Below are 27254 nucleotides of genomic sequence, written 5' to 3' on the forward strand. Positions count from 1 at the left end.
TTCTGAATAAATTCCGGGAAATTTTTGATCAAGGTAGTAGATGTAGTCAAGGATCAAAAGTATCCAAATATGAATAATGTAAGACACTCGTAGTAAGCCATACTTGATGTCCTGAAGCTCGAAGAAATTAATAACTTGTGGAAATTGTGAACATTACCATCCACAGAAAAGTAGAAAGTAGGAAGAAATCGGGAGCGAAGGACGTTACATAGGACTTTCCACCCAGTTGTGTTGATAACGATCTTGATATTTAAACACGATAGCATAAGTATGCTCCTCTAGTCCCCTCAGAAGTTTAGTGTAGAATTGTGAGACAGCTCGTAAGCTCGTACCACCACCAAGTAATGCCATTTGCACAGGCAATACCTTACTAAACCTCTATATCCGTCGACGAAAACAGCCTAAAATATATAGCTTGGCCGCTCAAAAGGGTATTATCAAGACTCATAACCTCGGTATAGGGAGCCCTGTAATTCGACGGCTTCGATAAGGGCAAGTGGGGGCTTAGAAAGAAAGTGCGCCAAGAAGATAAGGTGCATTATGTGACTGGTGCATGCCTAGCTCCTCTCCAAAGTAAAATTAGCCGTACCCCTCCCGAGCAATTCCTTATGATCTATCGTTCCCCTTGACTACCGTTTGCAACTGACTACGCGCCTGCGCCGGTTGTGTCGTTCTGGACGTTCATGACCATCGCGATTTTCCCTTCGCTCGAAAGTTTTATCGGCCTTCTCCACCCGTTAAGATGATCGATGGTTTCCTTTCGTACTAATCACGGTTTTTAGGACTTCGGGGGTTGGAAGAGAAACTCTTCACCACCAAATGAGATTATTATCGGCGGTATGTTTTCCAGGGCACCTTGAAACGAGGAAACGGGGCTCTTGGTTCACGCATGCCTGAATCACGGATTGGGCAGAAAACGTAACATATTGCGACTACCGCATCTGTACCGGTAAAATTATTCCCCAAAGAGATTGCGTTAAGTAATCCGCTTCTGAAGCATATTTAGAGAAATGTCTTCTGCGTTCTGCTCTCAAGGTTGGGTGGCTAATTCAAATTACATGAGATGAGCATGCATGCATCTTAATTTTTTCTCATTGCGCGAAAATGGTGGTATGCACTCAACAAAGAAACAATCACGGAAAAGAAAATTCAAGTATTATATGCAGCCATTTACGGGAAATGAAATTCGATGGTCCTCATGGTTATCCATGAACATCTTACGAATTCATCTTCTGAAGTATCACAATTACTTTGCGAATGTTATTCATAGATATCGAGGAGTGTCTCACTTTTTATTGATTGGGATTATGTTTCGAAAGCCAGCAGTTTTTTCTCTCCTTTAATGTGACGGGGGAGGAGATTTTTGTATCACACAGCTTGCGTGGGGGGTCCGAGGGAACACTCGCGTGCTTCGAGCTCTATGTTTATTTTTTTTAGTCTTCCCTCGTCAATCGATGGTCGGCTTGAATCATGTGCGTGGGTGTGCATCTGAAAGTCCACATTCCTCTTCCCGCTTCTCTCCACCGTCATTCCCGCGTAGCTACGGGTGGGGGGGGGGGGCGATGGCTGTCTTTACTCGCCCATCAGCCGCCAGACCGTCCGTCTGGGCCTCTTGTTTGTTAGAGAGCATTCGTCACCCGTGTCATCAAGCAGGCGACCCCGTTGGGACGTTGCCATGGCAACGAATTTTCTCCATTTCCATTAGCGCTTAAAGGGGGAAAAAAGTCGGCAGTGTTGGGACTCCCTCTGTCAATTGTGTCCCCCTCACTCTCGCATCCTCCTCAATCTCTCCCCGCCTCGCTCCTCGGCTTCGTCATTCCGTCGCAGCTTATTTGTCGACTCTCGACCTTTACTCTTTGAAATTTTGGTTCAAGAGCGATGAACGGCGCCGGTCCGCCTCGGAAGTCGTTGGACTCCCACGCACCTTTGTAGCCCTCACGCTGCCCCTCAGTCTGCTCCGATCCGAGCAGAGGGGATCTTATGCGAAGGTGGCCTTTGATCTCTTTTTAAATTCATGTTTAAGTTAGAAAAAGGAAGTTTAAAAATTATATTTCTGTCGTCCGTGTTAGTATGTTGGGTGACGCACTCCCTAGCTAGACCAAAGTTCGCGAGTCCCACCTCGGGCATGGGTGTTTTGTGAACACTGGTAATTAGGCCCTTGGACAAATGTTGCCAAGCCAGGGGAGCCTATCTGGTTCCAGGTCACAGGAACCGCCAGATAATTTCCGGGGATTAATAAATAACTGGTGCTTGCTAGTAGTATCCACCGATTTATCATGGCTGTACGGTGATAAAAATGTTATGAAGAACAAGCATTGTTACATCCTATCAAGCGTTTTCATATAATTCGATCACCGTCATTTAACTCAAAAGACCATTTACGCGATAATACTTAAGAGTGGATGAAAACTATTGATGTAAAATGCAATCAATCAAATAGGTTGAAGATTTTAATTAATCTTTCTCATCACAAGGGACAGCACTTTAACAGGAATAGTTAAGCGTTCAAAAAGATGTAGGGATGCTTATCCATTGTCCATTTAATTCCCCACTGAATTCTCTTGGGTCTAAAAATAGCCGAAGGGAGTGGTTAAATTAATGGAGGATATTTTCAAGAAGCTTTTTTAATTTTAATTGGAATAGTAATTTTCATTTATTAAACGACATCCGAGCATCATAAATAGTCTCAAATGTACGAGTGGTAACGAATAAGTGTATATAAAAAGCACTTCTAATTTATAGCAATACATATTACGTAAATCAAGATCGTAGGTTGACATTTAGGTTGGTTTGTGCCAGATCTCATAGACCTAACTCTTTCTCCTTCTAGTCTCTGTGGTAACTCATAATTCCTTGGTTTTTCTGTCCTGTTTTTCATCACCTGCTTACCTGAAGTCATCCCTGGCCTTCCTTTTTTCTACTCATCACAATCTCTTTCCCTCCCATAGTTCCGTCAGTGTTGTTTATTAGTTAACTATTGTGCCTCGAGGTGTGACCATTCCGTTTTTCTCCTCTTTTAATGTCTTTCATAGAGTCCTCAATCCACCCAATCTTCGAAGTGCTTCTTCATTTGCTACCCCGTGTGTCCATTTAATCTTACCATTCTAATGAATCACCACGCTTCCAGCGGATCCTCTTCTATGGGCTGCTAATGGCGTTCAAATATTTAGCTAACAAATAATCGATTTATTTATAAGAATACAAAGTAATCATCCATCTTAAAAGTGAATGCAACTAATTTATGAGTTTTTTCAGTATCTTTTTACGAAGTTTCTCCTCGGCATTCGTGTATCCATCGTGGAGTAGTTCATCACCTCGGAAATTTTGGTTTGATGTGTTGGAGATTTCCTCAAGGTGTGATGTTTCCCGTCCCACATCCTCCCAAAAATAACTGATAAATTAAGAGAGAGGGTAGAAGTGGAGGTTGTTCACACAAGTTTCTCATTGTGGCTCCCTCCATTTGAACCCGAGTGATTTGGAAGTCAATCTGCAAGCTGATTAAGGAGGCCGAAGTCGTTCTCGCATTGTCTTCACATGCGACGATCGAAGGTGTTATCAATACCAATCGCAGATTTGGAGTCCTTCCACCGAACGATATTGAAGCGTTTATGTCAAGCCGATGTATGGAATGGAAGCCGTCGATATATCGATACCATACGAACTCGATAGCGCCATCCCGAAACTATACGCGTAGTGCCCGATCCATAGCACCCGCCCGCCGTCTCTCGTAATTAAGTGCCTTCGCCCACCCGTCCGCGCCCCCTCCTCCCACCATCAGCTCGCTGCCCCGAGACCTTTCTTCACCCTCCCTCTCCACCCACGAACTCCGAGTGCTCCATAATTAAATGCAAGCTGGCCGTGTTCTTTCTCACTCTAACGCGGGGGCGTTCCCCGTCAGCTCGTGTGATACTTTTTCCGGAATTTTCTACGGCACTTGGCGTTCGGCGTATAAAACGTGAATTGAGAGCTTTTTATATCATTTTCAGCGTATACAGATCAAACACTTCAGTTTTGTATATTTTATGTAATTATAAATGGTGACTAGGGAAAATGCAGTTTTTTGTGACTTTCGTGTGATGTAACTGGTATAATTTTTAATGCTATTATCTGTGATATCACGTGCCCTTTATTGTTTGACTAGCTTGGAGGTTTTTTTTTGCTGAGGATTGGCATCAACCTTATTTATTGTTAAATTTCCTTTTAGGTAGTCCCACTTTTTGTATTTGCCGTACGTTTTGATGTGATTCAGTAGTTGCGTTTCGGTTCAGGATCAGCATATGGTGAAGAAAATAGTAGTCACAATCGCTTTGCTGTGAATCGATCCTTCAGTCTAAATAGACAATTATGTAAACATTGAATTTATATTTTATTTTAACTAGCTGACATCCCCGGTTTTTTGTGGGTGTACCTTGTTAAATACCAATGGTATCTGAACAAAATACAACAAATTATTTGATGGTAAAAACGTATTTTGGAACCTTATTGTTTCTCTTCGCTTTCGTTCGAGAAAATGGAAGAAAGATGATGCATTAACGTCGTATTCAATATTCAAAGAAAGAGATGCACCGACGGTTTTAGGAAATAAGTATTAGTAATTTTGGTATTCATTCATTAAAAATAAAAGAAACACTTTTTCAACTCCAGAACAAATAGATATAGTCGATTTATACCACAAAATAAGGTTGAAATTAAGAAATGGCAATTTTTTTAAGAAATAAAAATATTAAAAAAAACAATATTTAAATTTCACCGAAATACTGTTTAAATCATCGGAAAAGTATTCATTTTAACCCTCGAGTCAATTGAACCCCCTTATTTCGGCATTTGCTGCATGTCTTTTCAGTTTACCGCGCATCGTTGAAGAACTAAATAATTGCCTTTAACGTGTCGAGAGGATATGCTCAAAAATCAATAATAATTAAATCGAAACAGTAATTTTTGCAGTAAATACGCGATAATTGAACTAATCAGCTTAAACTGAGTTCAGTTTTTTTGCGTCAAATGAATCATTTCCCATGTTTCTGCGTTATATAATTTAATAGCAAGAGATGGTCTCAGATGTACTTACTCGCAGAATGTTTATTTAGGTCTACATAATTTAAGGACTAAATTACAATTTGGAGCCAAATGACCCAATGTTACGTATTCTTTTTAAAATATTTTTTATTAATTATTATTTACTAATTTCATAAACGTTTCCCTGATTAAACATCATTGCTATCTTACATCAAAATGTGAAATAAATACAGTTTTTAATGCATATTAGCAGATGACCCCTTTGAAGTTACTGTCGCGGCATCATTCGAAGTTTTTTTAATTAAAAAAAAATAAGCTTATGATGCACACGATCACGTAGTTCTAAGTAAACAGTTAATTTCACCTTTCCCGACCCCACAGTTTCGGATCTACAGGGTAAATATTAAACGTTACTTTTACTTGACTCACTTCTGCCGTGTAGCGTTGTTCTCCCGACTCGAGAATGGTTGAGTAAACTGCCATCGAACTTTCTTAGATGCTCGAATGTCTCGCTGCTTTGATTCTATACAAACGCTCTTATGAATTTTCATGACCTCACATTGAGCTCATCGTTGTAATTCCTGCTCTGGTGGCTTTTCTGCATTGATTGCTCTTGTTACTACGCCTAATCAGGAAAGGCGTGTTGAGGTCTACACCTCTGAGGCTACTACACTTTTACTGTTCTTGAAGCTTATTCCGCCTTCGAACTGGTTTACCCATATATGGATCTGGTTTTTGCGTAGGCGCTCCGTCCCTGATGGGTTGTTCAACTTTAATTTCACTCGTGATCGCCAAATAGTATTCATTGTGGCTTGTCGGAGTGATCTCAGGCCAAATATTGATAAATAATGATCATTTAGATGAAAAAGTAATGATTGATGCTACTGCCAATTCACTTACGTTATGACACTTATCCTTTAACGTCCGACATGAAAAATTCTGTTCTAATGGGCCTCGTTAATATACAAGCCTTTGATTTATTTCATGTGAGGCGTTTCATGTATGCAAAGTGTCTTTAATAGAGTTCATTTCAAGTAAAGGCATCCCTGGGAATACCAAGTAATGCCAATTTTGAATGTGAACGTCGTAAAACTTGAAATCTCATGAACTTTCTCACGCCTGGTCAATAGATTGCCTTGTTATGGAATTAGCTCGTGTATGACTTAATTGGAGACCTTATCATTTGATCCTTCGTCGGACTCGCTGTTGCCATTTCCCTAATTACGGGATACCTAAGGAATGAACCCACGGGACTGGACGAGATCATTTTGCGTTTGAATGTTTTACCCTATTAATAAAGTCTCAAGCTTTATGTATCACTTCGTTGAATTTTGAATGATCTCATTGACTTCTCTGTTCTCGTGCCTTTTTAATTCCTTTCTTTCGAGCACGCAGTTCATAATAGAATGTGACTAATCCACTATCCTCAATAGCGTTGCGTATTGGTGCTGTAATTGCTCTTCATTGTTCACATTCATAGCTTGAACGAGGAGTCTGCCGGTATTTCATGAATAATTGTGTACCTAAAAGCTGTATTCACATCGGCAAAGGAATTATCATTTCATGGTGTTCCATCTCCGGGGACTGGAATATTTCATAGCAGTATCATCCATTTCTGAAGTCTTTATCAGTGACTATTTTTGATGTACGAGACCAGTTTTCGAATGGAGAAAAACATTTTTTCTCCGAAGCTACTGTGAAGAAAATATCGGTATTATTATTTTTAAATGATCCAAAATAGCATTTAAATAATTTAAGACAATTTATTGAACCAGAATGTACATGTAGTATTTGCATTCTTCGTCCTACGCCATTGACGAGCTGCATTACGGACTCTTTTCTTTTGTTCACGGATATGCCTCTTCTCGTCCAACCACGACTTGATTCCTTTTTTACAAGTACAGTCTTCACCACAAATTACGTATTTATTAGGAAAATACACATGTTCTATGTTTTCATCTCCTTAACCCAGCTCCACTCACGTCCCTTGAAGAGTGATAGTTGCGGGTTTTTTTCTACGCTCATTGATTTTTGGATCACAATTTTTTCCTTGCGTTTGTTTTGTTGGATATTATTTTTTTAAATTTTATCATGATAGTTTAGTTTTTTACTTGGTCAGAACCTTTGCTTCTTCGTTTTTAAATTTTAAAAGTGGTAGCATTAATGATCAAAATAGTTGACATATTTATTAATGAACTCAGTTAAACCTATGAATTTTTGCGCGAGAGTCCGAATTTATTTAGTTTTGAATTCAAATTTATTGGATTAAACCTGAGTTTGTTTAGTTAGGCATTGATTGATCTTTTGTGATTTTTTTGGAAATTGATTGATATTTTGGTGGAAACTGTCTGTGGAATGGTAAAAATCCTTCGTAGATGTACCCACTATATATGATGTCCATGAATAACTTTCTTGGTATGAATTTGAAAGCGGTATATTTCAGCTATATGTGTTGTGATACCACTTTAATTATTTTCTGAATTGAATAGTTTCATGTACAAATGCTCAGGACGAATGTATCTCCTCCTCTGTCATACGGTTTGTCCCGACTGGTTTTTCCCCTTGCCTCTCGATGCGTGGTAAATAGTTTGACGACGCCGCCTGTAATGGGGGACAACAAATGGCGTTTCAACATTACCTTTGTATTTTATCACATGTACAGTTTTACATAACTCTAAGACCTTCCTTTATATCCTTGTATAAATGAAGAGCTTTCGTGAAACTATTCTTTTCTGTCCCTGGTGTAACTGAAGACAAATATTCCAGCTTTGAATCGGCTACTTTCTGCTGTCATTTAGCGATGATCAAAGTTATATAGTTGAATTGAAATATGCCAAGTTGAATTTTCTCTTTTCCTCCGCATTTCTTTAGTTTTGTTCATTATCTTCATGAGAATGAACGGTATTGTAATCTAAAGGCTAATCAATTAAACGCGACATACGATTGGAACGATTTATATTTGACGTATTTGACCAAACAAGGTCAGTTCTTATTTTTTGGCTGAAGGGATTCAAATGGTGATATATGTCAAAGGACGAAATATCCATGGAGCGTGACTGCTAGTAGTTATAAATTTGAACTGTTTGTTATTTTATAACAAATGAGAACAATTTAGATGTAAATCAAGTGAGCATTGATTTATTTTATGTTGACTAAGTTTTTATTTGATGTTACCTCCCGGCGGGAGAGAAATAGGGGCGGATTTTATTTTCGGAGCTTTCAGTGAGCGATAATGAGATGTAAATTGCCTATGATGCGTTGATATATACCTAATGAATTTGATTTGCTACGCTCACTTTGGGGAAATGAAATCATAGCGGATCAGTCGGTTAGCAATTGACCCGAATTTTTCTCTTAAGGACAAGTTATCGTTTCGTCTAGTGTGGAAAATATTGGTTAAGAGAAAAAAATACATAAAGTTCGTTCGAGTGCCCAAAATTTGCATTACTGTATTGTGTTCATGCTAGGCAAAGAGGCTTTCACAAGGAGGAGGGAGTTGATGACAGGGACGTAAAATAAGGATGTTATGGAAAGGCTGGTCAAAACTTTGATATGGAGCGTAGCTATGTACGGCGCAGAAAAATGGTCACTGAAGCAGGAGGATAGATGTAGATTGGAGGCTTTTGAAATGTGGGTGTGGAGAATGGAGAAGGTGATATGGACCGAGAAGAAAACAAATGAGGAAGTACTTGGTATGGTGGGCGAAGAGAGGTGTTTGTTGGGAGAAATCCTATGGAGGCAGGAAAAATGGATGAAAGGGGTATTGACTGGCAGTGGGATGTTGAAGACTGTAATAGAGGGGAGAATTTTAGGCAAACGAGGAAGTGGCAGGAACAGGATAGGCATGTTGGACGGGATGAAGGGAGGAAGGAAGTACTCAGAGATGAAGAGGGGCTTGTTGTAGAGTAAGATGCTGGATTGAGTTTTGTTTGGAGATATTTATTTGTTAGTTGTGTCCATCCAAAACCTGCCTTCACCGGTAGATTACCTAATATAAATAAATTGTGTTCATGGAACTGAAATAATTATTTCGCCTCATTAAAATTTAATTTTTTTAAGTGTGACCGCTTCATCTGTCTCTGAAATTTCTGCGATAATTTGAGTAGCACCTAGTGGTCAAAAATTATTTACGAGGTGGAAATAAATTCAATGGTGTCTGGTCTTGATTTTGTTGACGGCGCTCATTTGTGGAAGTCGTCACTGATGTCAGAATCTTAGGCGATAAGATTTTAGCGTTTCAATTGCGAATATTTGTCATGGAACGCTATATTCTTCTTTCTTCAGATTTTTTCGTGTCTAATCTTTTTGGCTAAGCCTTGCCACCATATGGGTTTTCAATAACTTTTTTAAAGACTGCGTAGTGTTTTCAGTGGATCAGTATCAAAAGCTCCCCCCTTCCTACGTTCATTAGTATTGTAAAAATATCCTGTGGCCTCTTCCACCATATTGTTAAGTAAAATATCAAGGCACACATGTTAGCTCGAGGATCTAGATCGTCCACGGTTGCGGGAAAATCCAGGCGCTAACCGCTGATTTGCAGATGTTTCCGAGAAACCGTAGGTGGGCTCTGAGAAAGGAACTGGTTCCCGTACCTGGAATGCCAGAATTTCACAGCCCGTAGGGATCCGGATTACTGAGGTCGCAGGGATCTGTACGCATGCCTAGCGCACAGACTTTCGTGTTGAGGAGGATGGATCGTGGTCTTCCTTTTTGGTCATCACATAATCATAGCCACGTCTCCTCTCACGCCAACCACTGTGGAAACAATGCAGTGGTGGATCGGGAACCTTCCATCGTGCCACTCCGTTTAGTGGGTCGTCACCCGAGGGGCTCACATCGGGGCCTCGGGCATCCGTCGCTTTTTCGGGTTCGAAGATTCGGACGCGGAAACGTCAGCCCACCTCACCCCCCCTCCTCAACCGTCTGCTCCCCATCCCGTCTCGCCTCTTCTCCCCTCTCATTTCTAGCAGTCCCCTCCCCCTTATCCCGATTCCCCTCAACCCCCCCCCGTTCTCTTCCCTCCCCTTTCGTCTCGCACCCACGCATGCCTCTCGCTCTCTTCCTCCCCACCTCCCCTCCCTCTCTCCCTCCCTTCTCCCCGCCCACCCTTGCTGCTCCCTCTCCTCCCCTCCCCTCCGCAAGTCGGCGCCGTCGCCAAACTCCCTACTCTCAAACTCAAACTCCTCTCCTCCTCGCACGGCAGGCGTTCTGCTCATTTCCCGATCGTAGGCCGTGGAGAGCGGACGGCTGCTGACAAGAGTTCCAAGGGGGGAATCACTCCACCCCTGCGGGAACGCGGAAAAAAACGTCCCCATCGGCCTGCCCCCTTGCGTGTTCTGTATTCCCTCCGGTCCCGGCGTGTGACTCTTTGAAAGGGTTGCTTCGCCAGTGTCGATGATTCGCAAGACAGTTTCGTCTGGTCCGCGCGTGTGTTTTTGAGTGTGTGTGTGTGTGTCAGTGGTACGTGGTTTTCCTCGTCTGTGTCGAAGGGTCGGCCCGGAGTGCCACCCTCAATCGGTTCGGCAGTCTTGGTTCTCGGCCGGTCTCCCCCCCGCCTTCCCGGAGCCGACTGGCTGCTACCCTAGAGATTCCGTCCGCTGCCCGGTGCGTTCGTTGTTCTCCCCTAAACGTCTCCCCTCTTTGGGACCTCCGCTCAGCCGTCTCCTCCGTGTTGCTGAAAGGGTGAGTGTCCACGAGTGCGGCCGATGGCGTCAGCTCCACTTTCACGGCCAAGGTTGTGACGGGACGGTTTTTTTATCTACCTGAAACGAGGCCGTCGGTGGGATTACGAACATTTCGTTTCGGGAGAATTTTCCTTGTCGTCTTATATACTCTCAGGATGTTGCTCTCTTATGTTGTTGCCATTGTCGTTGTTGTATCACTTGAGCCAGTTATGTTCCCTTAATTACACCTCATTTACGAGACAAGCTTTGGGAGTCGATGACTATGGCTATATATGTATACAGCGTATGCCATTCGGCTATCTAAAATCAGTCACCCTTTGAAACTTTCGCTCTTTATTATTCACAAGCATCACGTCTTAAGGTCTCAGCTCAATTGAAATGCGCGCATTACGTCTTTAGTCTAATCACAATAGCACGTGTATGCATACATTTAATATCCTTCAGTTATCATACAAATATATTCTTACGTTTTACTTCAGACGTAACTAAGACTGGACTGACTATCTAATGTTGGGGTAAATGTATAGTTTGTGGGCAATTAGTCTGTTTTCACGCGTGATTTTGTTTCTTTTACCCTCTAAGAAAAGTACACGTATCAATAAGATTATTCTAAATAATTTATTACATTGATGGCACACCATTTACATCACTCCTTCCGGTTTCAGTTGATGATTCTTTGGAAGGATGTGTGACACTCAATAAACGTCTTTTTTGTACTTTTATACGAAAGTTGCCATGTTTCCAATAAGAACCTTAGCGCCCCTTATTAAAGATGGTTCGAATTGCCTAACCAGCTGTACCGATAATAGTGTACTCGTATGTATTTGTGAGGAAGCATAACACAATAATTTGATTGAAAGCGTTCTGTTTCGGCACCTGCCTGCTGGGTGCACTCCGTTGATTGTGATTGCTTTGTTTTTAGGCATTTGCTTTATTTATCCACTAAAAAAATACAATAAGATGAGCCCTGTCCAACTTTGCCTGTTCAGAAATGTCTGGACGGAGATGGATGGTTCGATGATCCTCGCCGAGGATCCTTCCCCTTCGGCCTGAAGAACGAGCCACGGAAAGAAAATTGTTTCCCTCTCCCCCTGCCCCACGACTCCTTCAGCCCCTTTTCGGGAATGGGGCCATTAATTTCACTCGCTCCCTGCCGGAGACACTGAGGGAAAACGCGATTAACGTCCTCGCCAATCGATTTTCTATTAAATTTGGCCATTGCCGTCGGCCCATGTCTAGCCAGCGGCGACAAAATAACCGCGCGTGTGGAGGATGATATCCCATGGCCTGGGACAACGGTTCCAGCATGAAATCCGTTGCTCTGCGAAGCAGACGCATGTATCTTCTCTCCGTGGGAGACGTCGTATTTTAAATCGAGGTGATCAGCTGAGAGTCTTATCGACCGCTAAAGGAAAGTGAACGACCTCATTCTCGTGTCGTTACATGGAACGCAAATGCGGTTATGGATGCGTGAGTTGTTGTCTTCCTTGTTCGCGGTTCGAAAGGCGTTGTTTCGAAGTTCGGGATTTTACCGAATTAATTAGATAGCTTCCAGAAACTTGCTCATTCTGGCATTTGCGAGCCTGACCTCGAGACTTTCGATTGGGCTAGCTCATGGATACTCAGAAACAAGTTTCACGCTTGGGTGGATCTAGTGATTAAGGTTGAAAGCTTTCGCTCTTCGATTGCCGATGTTTTGCCACGCTCGATTTCATGTCTTGAAAACATTGTCATCGAGCTATGATAAATGACAGGGAAAAATATTCATGTTTAAATAATATATGAAGAACTTACCCGCTGAAACACAATGCGTCTAGCATGATGGCAGTCGTGGAAAATGTCAGTTGTAATTTATTTTTACTAATTGCGGTATTCGAGGCTTTCAGTTTATGACTATCAATATCTGGTGAAAAATAATGAAAAAGTTGTCGTTAAAATTATTTACTTGACCGCAGGTGTTGTAATTGACGGCATAATTGGACGATACTGCAATAAGACCTCTTGTCATAATTAAATTGGCCACTTGATTACAAATAACAGGCCCATGACCCTCAGAACTGTTCCTCAAAGTTGCAAATTTATTTACAAAATCTCGAAACCTCGAAAATAAATCATTCAGTCATGCAAACCGCACTAAAACATCTAAACCACATCCTGTGGCATTTAATCGAGAGCATAAATGGGCAGAGAAGAGAATAAATGAAGACGAATGATGTTACGATGTTGTAACATGTTCATTATTCATTCATATTCGTTATTTTGTCGTTAGAAGTTTATCTATGAGAAACATAGGTAGGAATTGTAGTTTGATTATCAGCCTTTAGAAACGGGAGTATTTTTAACAGGAATTCTTGAGGAGGTGGGATTGTTACTTTAGTAAGTGCCCTTGCTTCCCAAATCCGAGACTCCGGCTCGATGCCTAGAGGTGGGAGATTTATTGGGGCATCCCAGCCCCCAGCTGGAGTACATTTGAAATTCTGTACATCTTTCATGGAATCAGAGTTCCAACTATGTACACAATATATTTTGATGGAAATAGTCTAATTTTGGCTCTTGTTTTTCATTCAACCTGCGTCTTCTTTTCAGTACATTCATAGCTCCCACGCTACCACTCATTCCATATTCCCACGCATTCTATTTGGTGCACATGACCTCAGCAACGGACTTCTTTCCACCATCACTACCTCTATTACGTTTTGCTCTTCAAAATAGAACTAAATGGCGATCAAAGTTATTGCATTACTTGTCGGCGTCAACCGTTTTAGAATGTGAGTCGGCTAAGCGCACGTGTACACCTATTTGATTTTAGTATCTTCGACCATCTAAGGATGCTTTAATGTCCGCTCTAGCTGACAAGAGAGCAGAAGTATATTACTGTGAACGGTGGTGTTTTTCATGGATTGCATACATCGTCTCTGTTGAGAGTACAGAATACAATTCTAATTCTCGTGGGCTGTGGTAATCGTAGGCCTTGTAAGTAAGTTGAAAGGCTGTAAATGGAATAGTGGATGCGTGCATGTTCAGATACGACAGCAGTTAATCGGTAAAATTACTCAATCTCGTGAAATTGTACGCCGTCGTTGGCACACTCCCTGGGTGGTTTACTTGATTGATACCATTGGAGTCTTTTTCCCATGATAAGAAATTGCTAATTAATTTCTAGCGCTTAAGCAGCCGTGGTTGTTGAGAGGCGCGGTTTAGCGCCGGTTGCGTTTTACGAGAGAGTTTGATATAGGAGAGTTCATTTGTTATGTGCGAGCAGAGAAGCTTCGTCACTCATCAACTGGCGGCGCTATATTTATGCCGCGACTGCTCGTTTGCATGTGTTTGCATTTCAAGTAGTTTTCTTCTGCTAAGCTTTTGCTTTTTAGGGTGGGAAGGCCGGGGGGGGGGGGGTGCTTATACTCATAGCGTTGTGGCTAGAGTATTGCGTATCGGCATCCGTCCATTTTGTACTCAGCCCAAATCAGGTCTTAGCTTGAAGCGGAAAAAATTTCAGTTGTAAGTAATTCGATGGAACTTAAATGAATCGTTAAATTCTCTTATTCAACGTTATCTAATGTAATGCTACATTTTGGTTATGGTTAAATAAGTGAAAGACTGTATTAGATGCCTGATAACGTTTGGGGAACACTGTCAGTTGAAAAGCTGAATTATAGATAGCTATATGTGAATATTATAGCATTAAAAATTATAATCATCCTCCTCAAAATGCATTACATTCATTTGACATGGATTAATGTCCTCAGTAAATTTGCATTGTGTACTAAGATGTATTCACGCCGTCTACTATTGTTAATGAAACAAACTTGACGGCAGAATGCAACCAATTTGCAATTACTTAATAACGTTCAAAAAGTCTCATTATAGAGGGTGAAAATTATAATTAGGTTCACGTGGTTAAAATATAATACTTTTTCTTGGTATGCTGATCTATTCTATTTCCCGACAAGTAATGAACTAATTATTTATTGAAGGTATATATCGTTAACTATTTGATATTGTATGAACAGAGTTAGAGTGATTCTATTGTACCGATTTTATTTGCGGTAATTCCTCTTACTCCTTTCAGCTACAAGCGTTATAGTTGATCAAAGTGTTAGCAAGAGATATTCCTCATATACAGTATTTATTCTCCTTGTATCCGATTTGAAGTTATACAGTTCTTTATCCTGTTTGAAATTACCACGTATCCTTTGTAATGGCAAGCTTATTTTTATCCGTTTCTGTCTATGTAATATCTCCGTCAGATATGGATGGTTGTCAAGTTTCCGTATGTAGTGACACCATATTTTTAAAGAAATGATTTCAAATGTTCAAGATTGAGAATAAATAATAAACATGTATAAGATTGACCTAATTCATAAACCCAACCCTTAGGATCCAGTAATCTTCCTCCGGGTTTATTATGTTTTTATGAGACATTTTAAAGCACTGTTAGGTTGCGCTAATTTAACGTGTGTTGCCTATAAATTTGATTATAGCGCAGTAGAAACAAATTATTACCCTAGGTCGGAATTCAAACGCAGGTCACATGATTTCCGATTGATCGTTTTAGCTATTTAAACTACCGAGGCCATTTACGGAAATTTCTGTGGTTTCTTCGAATTCACGTACAAGTCGTACTTAATCTAATAAGGCGCCCGATATAAATCTACCCATGGTTTTAGTTTTAACCTTTACTTACGAGCCTTCGAGCCTTTACTTTGAGCCTTTACTCATACCGTCGTCTCCGTGATACAGTTTTTGACAAAAAATGGCATGGCATAGATTGTCCACCCCCTCAACTCACCGGATTTAGCTCCCTGTGACTCCTTTTTGTTCCCCAGACTCAAAAGGGACATGAAAGGAAAGCGTTTTGACACTGTGGAGGAGGTAAAACAAAAATCGCTAGAAGGCCTGAAGAACATCGCGATAAATGAATTTCCGAAATGTTTCGAACGATGGAAGCATCGTTTGGAGAAGTGCATTGTGTTCAATGGGGAATACTTCGAAGGTGAACAAAATTCAATGTAAATATATTGAGAACTAAAGATTCTATAACAATATTCCTGTTATTTTTGCGTCCCCCCTTGTATATTCCACGTCTTTTCTGAAAAGAAATATTCGGGGAAGGCAGCCCTTTAAGTGTTTGGAGAAATCTTACCATCTTAACTACGGCGTGATTTTAAAATCTCGACTCGTTTAAATATCTCTCGTCTCTCCTCCTATGTCAGTTCATTCGTATCCTGATAACTGTGGAACGCCCCACAGGCTGTTGAGAGGCAATCAGCTTCGAACCCGGTGCAATTTTGCGAAAGAATTTCTGATACGATTGATATTTATTTTCTTGTCGATCTTGCCCCCTCCGCGTTGACGCGGGCGGCGGAAGTCACCTTCTCTCATCCCCACGACCTTTCCGTGGAGAGCGCTCTGAGTCTTTCTTTCCTCCACTCCTGAGCGGAGTTCTCTCTTCTATCCCTCTCCCCCCATTCCCTCTCCTTGGCCGACTTGCATCGCGATGGGGAGGGTCGGTATTGATTAATTTGTCCGTCGGGGTTTGAGCGTGTCAACGGATGGGGTGCATCGGAGGTTACGGAGGGTGGGTTACACCCCTTGCTGCACCCTTCATCTCCTGGGTCAAGGGTTCGGATTCCTCATCCAGGGCACGGACCAGCCTTAAAATTTTCCTGGTGTGCGTTCCCATCCTGTTGTTACTTGGATTCCCAGCTGAATCTGCATGCTGCTTCTCGAATGTAGCCTCGGAAATTCCTCGACTAATTTTGGCTGGTATCATTGGTCGGCATGAAGTCCAAGCAAGATCCGAGATTGATCCATTTTACGTCATAGGTTCTACTCGAGGGCAACACGGGTATTAACTGAATTAGTCGATGGCTGGGGTCCGTTTCATAAAGACAAGAGATCATCATGGTTTGCTCCAACTGAGCCTTTAAAAATGCCAAGACCTCTGTACCAGCACCTTTGCATTTCTCCATTTATGGTTGACAATGCTCTATTTGCTGTCCAATACTTTTTTGGGTTTCTAAAGTGGCTTATAAGTTTGAGATACAAGAGCCTCAGATCACTAGCAGCATTTCACTCCCTGGGTACCTTCCAAAGATACTGGTATGAATTTTACAACGCTGGTGGATTCGCTTGGTAATACTTTTCATGAACCCAATCGGGCTAGTCAAAGAAGTCCTCTTCGGAATTGAGATGGCCATTTTTCCTATCAGTATTCCCAGAAGTGCAGAAATAATTCTTGCAATAATCAGTTGAAAAAAACCAATGAACTTTGAATGCGTAAAAATTTGGGAAATCTTGAGTATATGGTCGATGTTATCAATGTGTATAACTTCAGTTGGAGGTAAACGAACCTACATTGTGGTGAATGGGCAAATATTGATTGATGGTCGTCTGTTTGAGAATATTAATGGATACCTGGAATAATGTCACTGGGATCAAGTCATCTCCAACTACTGTGCTTGGAATTCCCGCGATAAAAATCCCGTTAGTGAGCGAGTTGATTGCCATGACATTGGACTTAAAATTTGCCTTTCATCGACGTCGTGAGTGTCCACAGCTTCACAAACGTTAGTATGCTTGCATGGCTTTCATGCAAGCCTAGATGCGCCAGTAATTCTGCATTGTTCATCATATTTTAGCTTCCACTACCACGTGTGAGTGGAAGAAATTTCGAGAGTGCTTTCGCGTAGGATTTTGAAACCCGTTCCTCGATATTTTTTATTTGAAAAACAGCAAAATATTTTCAATATTCTATGGCACGATTTCACTTTAGTATATTAGGAATACTAAAAGAGGAGTATCAATCAAATTTTTGAAATATATATTGTAATCTGGCTTAAATTATAATATAGCTTGGGTGGCAATATTCATGGTTGAAAAGCTTTGAATTTTTTCCGGCTTTCAGAAATTATGTTATTAGGTGCTTTCAAGCAATAAGGTCACCCAGGTTTTTTCTCGAGACTGAGGGTTGATAGAAAGTTATGGTAGAGCTGAAAATACGCTGGATCTTTGCGATTTCGAAACTATATGGCTGAACCGTACAGTGAACAGAATTCTTAAGCTTACCTTTGGAGTGAGAAGAATTAACAATATTTACAAGGGTATCGTTTAGTATGCCTACAAGAACAGTTTGAGCATCCTCTTCCGTGGTTTAACCCCCTTCAAACTTCATCGTTATTGAGTGAAACATGCTTGGGTGGTGTTATAGATTTGAAAAATGTGAGTTCTTGGGTGCGACAGTTCAAAGAAGGACGAGCGTCGTAACGTGACAGCGAACCCAAGAGGCCTCGGCCACCGACCATCAACAATTTTCCATTGGGCAGAAGAGGCCCCTATGGAAGCGTTCTAAGCGCCCGTGGAACCATGACATTAACGCTGTGAAAAATGTGTGTCCGCTGGTTGAATATGCTGAGAAGTAGAAAGTTTTAACTTTGTTGTTTAAGTATTTGGTCGCAACAAAATCAAGAAACTTTAGAACGTGAACGCACCTCATATATGTCTACGAACCTCAGAAAGTCATTGTGAATTACGGACTCTGGTTGTAGAAATTAGTTTCACTTTACCTGGAACGGTTGACGCTCATTTGCTATTGTCATTTTTGACGTTGCCTATCAAGTTTGCGAAGCGGTTAACTTAACATGCGCGAGGTAGGATTCATGCCCGTAAACTTAGTTAATCTGGTGAGTGCACGTGCCATTGAACTCATAGGATCAGCCATTGTTTCGTTAAATTTTACACATTTCGAGATGATGTATTGTTTCTGTTCGAAATGAAGTGAGTAACCTGCTGCTGATTGCGTCGTGTTCAGTATCTGATTAACAATAAATCGCCCTTTAGAAAATACTTTCCCGGGTAAATCCTAGGATAATAAGGTTGACTGACGGAATCACGATTCAATAATTCAAACATGCAGGTAAAGATTCATTTCATGGAAGTAGTTGAAGAGTAATTTGCATCACTTCCTCGAAACAAGCCCTGCATATTCAAGTCCTCATCACGGAAAACTCGGAAAATATTTTCAAGAGTTCAACTTGCCTCTATTAAGGATGGGGGAAACGACATTCGGAAATGGAAATGAGTTCCATGTGAATGTTTTGACGCGTGATCGTGACAGAATAATTGGATGGCTTGGCTTTAAAAAAATAATTCCCCAATTAAGTATTTGCAGAGACCCTTGCTGTTAAGAACATTCGAAAGAAACAGTTGCAACGAAACCGGAAAAATTAGTCTTGCCATGAAAGGAAGAAGCTCAAGCGTGTTGGGTGGCAACAATGTGGCCGTTACCGATAAAATGAAAGCCGTGACCGATCTCCTTACCAGCTAACCTGCGGATGTCAGCAATCGTCAATATATTTTGGGGTATAATATAGTGATAACTTGTTAGGGAATTCACCCGGAAACATCGATTCATCAATCTCTGACGCACCGCCCCCGTATGCCGCAGAGCGTAACACACCAGTTCGCTACGGTATTAATTACCTGTCTGTCGCTGCGTCGGACCTCGCTGGAACTGTCACATTTAATTCCGTCTCCTTTCGGCGCCTTTTATTCTTGTTGTGGTCATTAATCAGACTCTGTACTAATTAAAAAGACATCCCCTCCTCCCGCCGCTGCCGTCCGTAACCCCACCCCAGCACGCGACCCTTTGCGCGCACGGGTGCGTGAATTCGCGCCCGAAGTTTCCCGCCCTCCCTGCAAGCCTGATCGTCGCCGATGCGCCGGGGTGCGAGGATGCGGCCGGGCATCCCCCATTGTCCGCCGCGACACAGAACAGTTGAGACAGGGTCGCTGCTTCGCGTTTCTCATATCCCGTATTGTCCCATTCGGACACCCCACGCCCCCATTACTCCCGCCTCGCTATTCTCCTCTCCACCCCATCCCTCCCTTCCTCATCCCCCCCATGCATCCACGAGTCCAATATCTATCTCTTGCAGTCGCTATTACAGTGAAAACAAAAGGTCCATTTCAGTTCACCATTCACTCCGTCGGCCATTTTGTGAAGAGTCTCACTTCCCCCGCACTCCCAAGAGATGCTCGGGTTTCATGTCAATGTCCCAATACACTGTCTACTGTTTCCCTCCATCGGGGCGTTTCTATGGGGTCGGGGTGGTGATCCTTCCATTCAGATTCCCGAGATTGAAATCTATTAGTTCATTTTTATTTTGTGTATACACACACACAAACACACACGCGCACACACGCACACCCACATATATATAATAAAGTACCCATGTTTGACGACGAAGGGCGTTCCTGAGGGAAGTTTATGTTATCATCGTGTGCTGCCATCTATTAAAGACGGTGAAACAAATTTCAGACTGATTTAGAAGTTAGTTTGGATTTGGCAGCCATTCGAGTAAGACGTTCCGTGATTTTCGCTAAGATGGAAAAAGAGCAGTATCGTTCGGTAATTCGCTTTTTGTTTTTAGATGGGAAGAAATGCGAGGAGATAAAAGCAAAGTTGGATGCTGTTAATGGGGACACTTCGCCATCTATGACCACAGTTAGATATTGGTTCAACGAATTTAAACGTGGGCGACCATCTGTTTTTGATGAGGAGCGACCAGGACGCCCGGCAGACGTTACCGAGGAAATCATTCATAAGGTCCACGCCATGATTCTCGCTGATCGGCGAACGAAAGTGCGCGAAGTAGCAGAGGCCGTCGGTGTGTCGACCGGAACGGCAATTAATATTTTACATGATAAGTAGGCGATGAAAAAATTATCGGCCCGATGGGTGCCGCGATTGCTCACGGTGGACAACAAGCTGACCCGGCTGTCACCTTAATGAACTGCATGAACTACGTTATGAATTGCTGCCGCACTTCCTATATTCACCCGATCTGGCTCCCTGCGACTTTTTCTTATTCCCTAACATGAAGAAATGGCTCGCGGGAAAAAAATTTAGCTCAAACGAGGAAGTTATCGCCGAGACAGAGGCGTATTTTGGAGAGTTCGACAAATCCTCTTTTTTAGAGGGGTTAAAAAAAATGGTCGGAACGTTGGGAGAAGTGTATCTTTCTTAAAGAGGGCTATGTTGAAAAATAAAAAAAATGGTTTCTTCACATCTAACACGGGTACTTATTGAACCGCCCTTGTGTGTGTGTGTGTGTGTGTGTTGGTGTGTGTGTGTGGTGTGTGTGTGTGGTGTGTGTATATGTGTAGTAACTCTGGCACCCATGTGGTGGTCACCCCGCAACATTCGCATTCTCCTCCACTTGCCCCGCGTACGAACAGCTGCTATTTTACCAACCTTATGGAGATATGTAGCCTCTCAATCAATTGGTTTTTATTATGCTACTGTTCGTCTTTGGAGAAATAAATGAGAGGAACAAGGAAGATAGGAAATAATGGGGACTGTAAATCCATACATTTAAATTGAGTACTAACGGTATGGCTCTAAAATTACGAGTCACTTGTCGGCAAAATTATTCTGGTGGATATTGTGCGCTGTGGGCAAGTTTTACTGTTCTAATTCGTGGGCACGACTGCTATACAGTAATGGAATTACTCATGGAGATTTACAACTCTATCGGACGTCAATCGCATGGTTATAAAAAATGCACGAATGATCCGATGTTGTGAATAGCGTGATCACAATCGTCTGGTTAGATAAGCACAGGCGGAATATATCACGAATGTGAATAAGTGGTAATTAAAAAAAAATAAATATCATAACCGATTGCGTTAATTGGATCAATACCGCAAGGTCCTAGCGGCTCGTCGTTAAAGCGTGAAGTTTCCAACTACGTAGGCACCGACTGCTGACTTCTGTAGCATACAAATAAGCAAATTATACAGTGTACTTTTTATCTGATTCAGAGTCAATGCCCGAAATATCCAGGTGGTGCCGCTTGAGAGAGCAGCTCGAGCGGCATACTTGTATGTTTTAACATTACTTCCGCTTTTCGTTGGTTTGAAATTGATGCTCGATTTCGAAAAAAAACCATAAAAATGGCAACAATAAGGTGAGCATCTTCGTGAATTTGGCGATGCGGTCACAGGGACTATTCCATCGCAAATGGCATCGCCTGATCTTGTGGGGGGGAATCTCACCCCACAATCCCTATCCTATCACTTGTCCTACTCCATCCCATAAAAATGAAAGAGGCAAGGAAAGATATAACTATATATATATATATATATATATATATATATATATATATATATATATATATATATATTTGGAGGAATATCACGATATTTTGTAAAATTGTCCAATTACTAATTGCCGATCCCGCGCAAAACGGAAAATGGACAACAGGAAGTGGTGACTTCTAGGCAAAGGTCTATGTTTGCAGGAATTCCTCTGGTTCAAGAGTAGCCATGCGGACTGGAATTACTTGGTATCCAATTTGTGAAGAGGTAGAATTAATGACAGAACTACATGTAATAATGGCAACGGACAGAGAAACAAGGTGTTCGCTTGAAAAACGGATAAATTGGTATTTTTCAAACAGTTGACTCTGCTACCTAAGCTGTCAGATCAGCGTTAACAAACCTATCACTAAATTGCACTAACGCACTTAACATTTATGCAGAGGGCGGGCTAAAAAGCTGCCATTTTATGTCTGCGATTTAATCAAGCGTCCACATATGTCTCCTGTGTTTCAATTAAGGTGCTCAAACTGTTGTCTCGATGAAATGTTGGCCATAAAGCCAACAAGCTCTTATATTCTCAATAATACCTCCTCAGATTTGTAATCATTTTCCTCCCTTGTCCTTCAAAACTGCACTCATTTTCAAAAGCTTGAGTGGATTTGTATTTAACTATATGTGAAAATAAGCCTTTGCTTTTACACGTAGTTAATCTTATGCATGGCTGCGCACGTCCATGAATTTCAGAAAGTAACGTCTGAAAGAAAATCTCTTACGTCGATCTCTCTCTTTTCTTCGTGCTTGCGTTTAGTTTTGTGAATTTCTATGCGGTAAAATTAATCATTAAAATAGTTATACAGAAATTATTGTTATCCTTTCTTCCTTAAATTGAACATGGCTGGGATCATTTTTGTGATGACTTATTTAGGTAAAAATATTTTAATTCAAAATATCATGTGAGTTCATTTCGCTGACAGCTTGGAAGCTTATGCTTTTTAAAAATACTTATTATGTACGAGTTTATATCGTATGTTTGCAGTCGAGCAGAAAGTGTGGGCGTTAAACCTTTCAGCCCTGGAATTGATTGAATTATCTATCAAATTGAGTAGCTTCAGGCGTGATGTGGTGGAAGTCGAACATAATGAATAACTGATCGAAGCACTTTTCCACTTGATATTTTATTTTTATTTATTTTATTCAAAAATATCAAGTGGAAAAGTGCTTCGATCAGTTATTCATGAATTATGTAGCAATGAAAACCCGATGAACCTGTCTACCTCCTTGAGTGTAATCGATTTCAAGAGATGTTCGTGGATTAGTTGGAATTCAGTGAATAAAGAAGAAATATTTGGGCTATAATCGCCAACGTTTTAGTGCCTCTTGCCCTCGTCAGCATTCATATTCCGCGCGGGCAGGTCCTGTGGTTCATCTTAAACCGCTGACGAATCAGCTTCTTTATCTCGAAGGTCCAATGTGGAGCACACTCCAAAAACTATAGTTGGTGGTCCCGGCCACCTAACTGCTTCTGAAGTATAATTTTCCAGTTGGGAAAAGCTTAAGAATAGCATATAACATAATTGGTGAAGGTTGATCGGCTTACCTATCTTTGCCTCGGAAAAACTAGGTAGTAGCTGACACACTTTATGTCAATGTCATCATTTTGTGAAATGCAACTAGAATCTTGCTTGAAATTACAGCTGAAAGGACCAAAACCGTCTAAATACTGAGATAGTTTTTCTACCGTAAATTACCTCTGTGAAATATAATATTGTAGTTTTTATGCAAATGTTCATTGATAGGTGTTTTACTTAAATACTTTTTATGCTTCTAAAGTCATCAACGACCGACAGCCATTATTAGTCGACAAGTGGGCGTTTTCCAGAGACGGTTAAAACGCCGGCCTTTGATAGCAGACGGCCGGCTTTAATAATGCTATTGAGGGAATCATGAAATGTAAATAAGGCACTAAATAGTATCTACGTTAACTTGAATGCTCTGATCTTTTCTAAAAGTCTGCTTCGCTCCATCCTCATCTTTTTCAGTGAATTAGTTCCTCGTAATTAGCCCTGTTGCACATACTTTTTGTGACAGTTCCAGGCAGATATGGTGGATCTTCCTTATCGTCATATAATTTCTTAATTGACACTTTCTAATACATCTCAATGTTTTAGCAGTAGTCTACCGGTTTGGGGTAGGTTTCTTATGGACCTTGGCACTACCTAATTATTCCTTATATTAATTATTATAATTCTACTTAATTATTCCTAATTAATATGACACAAAATTTTCGAAAACGCGGGACTACATTTTGCCATAACACTTTCTCTAACATTGCATACAATCCGCCTCCCTTACTTTCATCCAAAATACCAAACGTTTTCCTCCCTCCAACTTGCTTTCCTTGTATTCTCTCTTCTACTACCGATTGCAGGGTCCCATTAACTCTCTGCATTTCATGCATCCACTTGAATTCCCTTCTTCGAATTTCTCCCAGCAACCGTTTTTCCGCACCTGCCATGCCTAAAACTTCAAAATTTGTTTTCCTTTCCTTTTTTATCAATTCCCGCCTCTATTAGAAGTCTTATTATGTAATTCTTCCATTAGTGTCCTTATTACTTGAAGTACCATATTCTAAAACACTCCCTGAATAGATTAACTGCACTCCATGTTCTTGTTAATGTCACCCAACTTTAATGTTAATCTTAGCCTTTCTATTTCGTCCGCATGTACTCATATTTAAAAGAACAGGTTATGGTAAAAAATCCTTGTCTCACATGCCAATTCTTAGGTCCCAATTGCATGCAGCATATTCTAAATGTTGCCTGATTGTTGTGAAAAAAGGACGATCCTCCACTTTTTCAGTTCATTTATCATCCAATCCGCCCGATGAATGAATGACAAAACGGCGTAAGCTTCCTCGAATCCTGTGTCATACACCGCCCTTGATAATCATGGAAGGGCCCGATCCCCGGGCAGTTACGCTGCTCCCATACCCCCCTCTCGACCCCCCTCCACCCTCAGCGTTTACCCAACCGTCTGGAAAAAGGTTAGTTCCTGCGCTGCTGATCGCAAGGGGGGCGAGGCGAAGGCGTACCCCCTCCCCTACACCCTTTCCCACACCTCCCCCGCGTGCACGGCGCCATGGAAAATTTCGCCCCGTTTTTAATCTTCTCCCGTCTCGTCTCGAGCCCCGCTGGAGCTTTCATCTCGCACCCTTTCGAGCGTAAGGTCCTTTGTCTCAGTCCGTCTGTCCCTTCCCTTCCTCCCCGCCACCTCTCCGGGCGCGGTTCTCCCCCCCTCCCCGTCACCGCCTCTCCCTCCTCTTCCTCCCTTTGTCATACTTGTTGCTCCCTCTTCCTTCATCTTCTATTTTCGGGTCCGCCCGATCGCTTTTTGTTTCTACCCCGCGGATCCCCCTCACCCTCCCTTCTCCTCCTCGCGCCCGCGTCTCCCCACCTCCTTCTCTCTCGCCTACTTCACCTCCGTGTGCTCTCTCACCCTCTTCCACCCCCTCTCCCGGCGTTAAACAAACTACTTGTTCACCGTGCGCACCCTTTAAGTCGCATTATTATCCCCCCCCCCTCCCTCTCTCTTTTCACCGGTGAGCGGTGGAATTCCGCTCTCGGCGTTAAAACTCGGCTGTCGCAAACATGTCCGCGGTGTGCTCCGAATTTCCGCAGAAGCCTGCCTCTTTTGTGCTATGATAACTTGTCGTGTTTGTAATTTATCGTGGTGCCTTTCGTGCATGAAATCCGGTGCTGCTTCCGAATCTGTCGTTGAAACATGTATGACAAAGCTTTTTTTAGCTAACGTCACCTTTTCACTGCTTCGGAAAACTGGTAGTAAATCCCAGATGTGAAGGATGCGTGAGCAGAAGGGAATGCAAATTATCCTAAATGTGGAGTTCTTCCCTGTTCAGTATTTTCGTAATGTTGTTGTTCACTTTAAAATATGGTCGTATGTTTTGGAAGAAAGGTGAAATACTGTATAATTGGGCATGTCCTTTTTTGCCATTTATTTGGTCAAGGGATATTAGTCACAAAACTTGCCAATTGGTGTGTTAGAATTGTATCTTTAATATACTCCTGCAATATGACTCCTTTTTCCTATTACCCTCTCTGTAAATCAAGATATAATTGAATAACATAAATGTTTGCTACTTGATACCATGCTGAAACAAAGTTGTAATGATTTTTTTTAATTTTTCAGTTGGTATGGAGCAGTGGTTGGATACATGCCGTCATCTTTCGCGTGCTACTAGAAAACCGAATAGATCATAACTTGGTTCTAACTTTCCTCGTCTGCCACCGTTCTTCCCTCTTTATCGTGAAGGTTAGTAATGTTATCAATATTATTGTTACAATGAATGTACGTTGTATTATAATTCAGAAATTTGGGAGTACAAACTTACTGGGTAGTTGATTAAAAAACCGTGCTACCCGGTGAATGATCGGGTTCTAGTTCTACGTTTTCTGCCATTCTTTCGCAACGTTTTTGAAAGTAGATCATCATTTGGATGAATGAATGATTTCTAGAAAGAATTTTGGGAATCTGTGTCTAATGTTATCCTTGTTCATCGTTCATTTTTCAAACATTGGAGTAAATGTCAGCTTCGCAGACCGACCTTTGGAGAGGTTTTTCGTGCCTGCACATTTCGTATTGATATTTTTGGATGATGCCGCATAAAGATTCCTTCATTCGCTCCTAACAGATGTTTCCGTCTGAAACTTTATCACCCGTAAAGTGGTGTTTGACGCAGTAGCAGTAAGTTATGGTTCTCCTCCTTAACGTGAGGGATTCATAACAGTGAAACATTATTGTTTTCGCATGGCGAAGATTCATAAAGTAACGGGAAACTCTGATCGTCTGACACTGAAGATTATAGGCGACGTGTTGGTCACATCTGTTCCTTTTCGTCTGCTTTTTGCGGCAAAGTGTGCTGCGTACTCACCCTTGCCTAAAGTTGCTTCGGAATTGCTTTTAAATCCGAACTTCTACACTCATCCTCTCTATTTCCTTTCTCAAAGTTTTAGGAATGAACACTTTAAACTTTGATCGTTATGATTTACCCGTGTTTTTTCCTTCTTCGACGTTTTAAAAAACACCCTTAGGGGCTTTACAAAGAGCTGCTATCATTTGTGACTTCCTATGGACGTTAAATTCCTATCGGAACTATAATTTTTCCTACAGCCATGAAATCAGTTCCCACACACGTCACCTCCACCAAGAACAAACAGCAAAAATTCTACCTTCATGATAATGGCGACTTTTTCTGCGCGGGAGGGGTCTTATCTTTTGCGAATTGAAGTCCATATGATTCTCCCAAAATCTCATCATATAAAACCTATGGCAGGTTCCTATTGTTACCATTGCCTCTCGCCGATGATAAACATGACAGCAACGCGTAATGGTCTCGTGGATAAAATACTACCTATCCAGTTCTCCGAAAAT

The 27254-nt window shown here is 41.6% G+C and overlaps 1 protein-coding gene across 5 annotated transcripts in view; it reads left to right on the forward strand.

The window, feature by feature from the left end:
- The window catches only part of Mical (Molecule interacting with CasL), a 288154-nt gene that overhangs the window by 55497 nt on the left and 205403 nt on the right, over positions 1-27254 (forward strand). For 3 of the 5 annotated variants that reach the window (XM_071589659.1, XM_071589662.1, XM_071589663.1), the window contains exon 2: positions 26013-26135. The gene's annotated coding sequence lies outside the window, so the exon portion shown is untranslated. Of the gene's footprint in view, positions 1-10223; positions 10699-26012; positions 26136-27254 lie in introns of those variants that run through there. The other 2 variants (XM_071589660.1, XM_071589661.1) reach the window with 2 other exon arrangements.

The sequence above is a fragment of the Hetaerina americana genome, unplaced genomic scaffold (genome assembly GCF_022747635.1).
Source record: "Hetaerina americana unplaced genomic scaffold, ioHetAmer1.1.p SCAF_4, whole genome shotgun sequence".
In the NCBI taxonomy this organism is placed as follows: Eukaryota; Metazoa; Arthropoda; class Insecta; order Odonata; family Calopterygidae; genus Hetaerina; species Hetaerina americana.